Genomic DNA, 3,903 nt, shown 5'->3' on the forward strand with positions numbered 1-3,903 from the left:
TTCTATCCTGCGCTTCTGCCTCATCAATTCCCTTCTCATGTAAGTCTCCTCTCACATAGTCCTTCCATCTCTTTCTTGGTCTCCCTCTTTTTCTTCTTCCCTGAACCTCCATCCCCATAGTATGTCTCCCAGCGTGGTCCTCATCTCTTCTCAACAGGAGTCCATACCATCTCAGCCTCCCCTCCTGCACTTTCTTTCATACTTCCACCACCTTAGTCGACCCCCTTATGTAGTCATTTCCGATCCTATCCTCTCTTGTCACCCCAGACATCCACCTAAGCATTCTCATTTCTGCCACATCCATCTTCTGCTCTGTTTTTATCATGCTTGCTGTTTCTGTACCATAGAGCATTGCTGTTCTTACCGTTGTCTTGTGAAATTTTCCTTTTAACCTAAGCGGTACTCTTTTGTCACAAAGAACTCCAGAGGCCGCTCTCCAGTTGTTCCAGCCTGCCTGTACCTGATGTTTTACTTCTTCTTCCATATTTCCTCCAGCATTAACAAAAGATCCCAAATACTTAAACTTATCAACTCTCTTTATTTGCTCTCCACCAAGCTGAATACTTTCTCTATCATCCCCCTCAGTGGTGGTGCACATATATATTCTGTCTTAGATCTACTTATTCTCATTCCTCTGTCCTCCAGTACTTGTCTCCATCTTTCCAATTTCATTTCCAGATCTTCCCTGCTCTCTGCGCACAGAACAATATCATCCGCATTCAATGTGTTCCATGGTACTGCCTCCCTTACTTCCTCTATTATAACATCCATCACTATGTTAAAGATAAATGGGCTCAGAGCCGACCCCTGGTGTAATCCTACTCGCACCTCAAAACCCTCTGTCTCCCCAACACTGCTCCTCACTCTGGTAAATACATTCCAGTACATCTCTTGTATTAATCGCACGTACTTCTCTGGAACCATCTTCTCCCTCAGACTCCTCCATACCTCTTGTCTCGGGACTCGGTCATAAGCCTTCTCAAGGTCAATGAATACCATATGTAGGTTACTTTGCCTTTCCCGAAATTTTTCCATTAGTTGCATCAGACAAAATATACCATCTGTTGTTTCCCTTCCCTTCATAAATCCCATCTGCTCTTTACCTATTTGTACTTCTCTCAGTCTAGCATCTATCACCCTTTCCAGTATCTTCAAAGTGTGGGACATCAATTTAATGCCCCTATAATTACCACACTCTTGAACATCGCCTTTCCCTTTAAAAATTGCGATCAATATGCTCCCACGCCACTCATTTGGTATCTTTTCCTGTTCAAGGATCTTTATCATAAGATCGTACAGTATATCCACTCCTTCATCTCCTAATGCTTTCCATGCTTCTACAGGAATCATGTCTGGTCCGGTTGCCTTCCCATTCTTCATCTTCTTCAGTGCATTTAGTACCTCTTGCCTTGAAAACCTCATTACCATGCCAATGTTCACTTGCCCATCCTCTCTTATTAGTCTATTATTTTCTTCATTTAACAACTGTTCGAAATATTCTTTCCATCTCTTCACAATGTCTTCCTTCTTTCTAAGCAGTACACCATCTTGATCTTTTATTTGTTTGATATATGTAATATCTTTGGTGCTCTTATTTCTAGCCTTTGATAGCTTGCTCATCTTCTTTAATCCTTCTTTTGTCCCCAGCTCATTATACACATCATACGACTTTGCTTTAGCTTGGGCCACCACCTTGTTTTTCTCTCGGGAAAAAAAAACTCAAAGCAGTTACTCTATGAAGCAATTATGTTAGAAGAGGGTGGAAAGTAAGATATAAGAAAGGCAATATGAACGGAGGTACAGAAATGAAAGAGTTGTGTATTAAGCCTTGCATGTGCGATTGGGCATGTCGAAGCTCTGCTGTTTGACTGGTGCATTGTGGGTTGTTGTGATCCGTGGGGAGGGGTGCAAGAGTGCCACAACTTACTCTATTTGCACCAATACTGTTTCTTCTAACTTTTTTTCGCGACAATTACAATGAAAAGTCTTTGTTAGTATTATAACATTCTTTTAAACAGTCATATAAATGCCGGTATGTAATCTTCTCTTATAAAAAAAAAAAAACAGGGTGTTACTAATATGCATCATGCTCCAGTGTTTTTTTTTTTTCTTTTACCGATACTAACTTTAATGATTATTATATAATAAAAATATGGTAGATCACAGTCATTATAGCCACCCCTAGGACTTTTTTTTTTTTATCTATTTACGATTACTGTCATAGAAAACTAAGTCTAATCATTGGTTATTATTATTTTGTTTTTTTTTTTTTTTTGGGGGGGGCCTGTCTATCACAGTCCTCCAATTCGACTGGGTATTATTATTATTATTATTATTATTATTATTATTATTATTATTATTATTATTCAGAAGATGAACCCTGTTCACATGGAACAAGGCCACAGGAGCCATTGACTTGAAACTCAAGCTCCAAAGAATGCGGTGATCATTAGGAAGTAACCAGAATCTAAAGGGTAATGCAGAAAGAAGAGAGCTCACTTATTTAAAAAATAGTAATAATGGATAAATAAAAAAAATAGATGAAAATATTTTAAATGCGGGGAGAACATTATTATGGTAGTAATGCATTGCATCTTCGCTTGGACTTTTTATTAAAGTTCCAATTGCACGACATATCCTCGGTAGAGAGGCTGTTCTATACTTTGACTCTGTGCTGTTCCACAGTCGAACGGCGTGAGGATCAAAAAAACTCTGGAACTGACAAGTTCGACAGCGAATCTGAAAGATTTCTGTTAAAATACAAATTATGAAAAATCGACAAATATAAGAGACCATCCGTCGATGGTCCAAGTCATAACTGATAATATTAGGAAACAGAAACCTACCACCACAAACCGCTGTCTAAAAGAGACAAATCTCTGACAGAAGTATAGACATCCACACTGGATAAAGTAGTATTCTAGTAAATGAAGGACGAAATGACCTAAAAACAGGTCACATTGGTTTTAGCAATGCTATAAATATGTGGGTTATTATGTACTATAGCTAACTATGGCTCTCCTGGTTTATTTGCTGAAACTGTAATGAGATGTTTCTCAAAAGTAAGATGTGTTTTAAAGGTTAAGGCTTCAGACTCATTCAGCAGAGTCCCCCCATCCACAGGAAGGGGAGGACGAGGAAGAAAAACTGTAGTACGAGATCTCCTAACCACTATAATAATTGTATTTTCGTTTGACTGGAGCTCAACCTCATACCACACACTGCACCATTCACTATTCTCCTCTGTGTCACGATTGAGACTGAGGGCAGCTTCATTTCTCACAAGTGGAGACTTTACTAAGCCCACAAGTTTTACAGCATGGGCATACTGAACAATATTATAGAAGCCAAAAGAGGCGAACTGTTTTTAAAGATGAGTTTAACATTCCTTTCCTCTCAACGATATCGGCTAATTCTATAGTGCAATAATTGTTCTCAATTATTATTTTTTTTCTTTTCTTTTTAGCCTATGGACCCTTTACCATATATCAGAACGTCATTCCCAACCCCCATTTCTGATTTTGTCTGCCTCAAAAGGTGCATTCTAGATCAATTTGTATATAGTAATAATGATCCTTGTCAACATTCCCAGCCCCTTGAAAACCTGATATTCCCCCTAGGGGGGAATCCCCCCTGGTTGAGAACCTCTGCTATAGAAGAAAGGAGTGGACTCATCCGGATGTGCCGTTGTAAAGTGCCTTTCCAAAATTGTCATCCTCAAAAAATGCATCCCAAATAATATGTATATAATACCAAACATCCTTGATTACAATTTCCACCACGTCCCGCAGCCATGAAAACCTGGAATTCGCACCCTGGTTTAGAACGGCTGCCTCATTCGGATGTGCCGTTATAGAGATAATGCCTACTCGTCACCTTCGATCACGTGGAAGGAATCCACAC

This window comes from Macrobrachium nipponense, chromosome 36, assembly GCF_015104395.2.
Source record: "Macrobrachium nipponense isolate FS-2020 chromosome 36, ASM1510439v2, whole genome shotgun sequence".
In the NCBI taxonomy this organism is placed as follows: Eukaryota; Metazoa; Arthropoda; class Malacostraca; order Decapoda; family Palaemonidae; genus Macrobrachium; species Macrobrachium nipponense.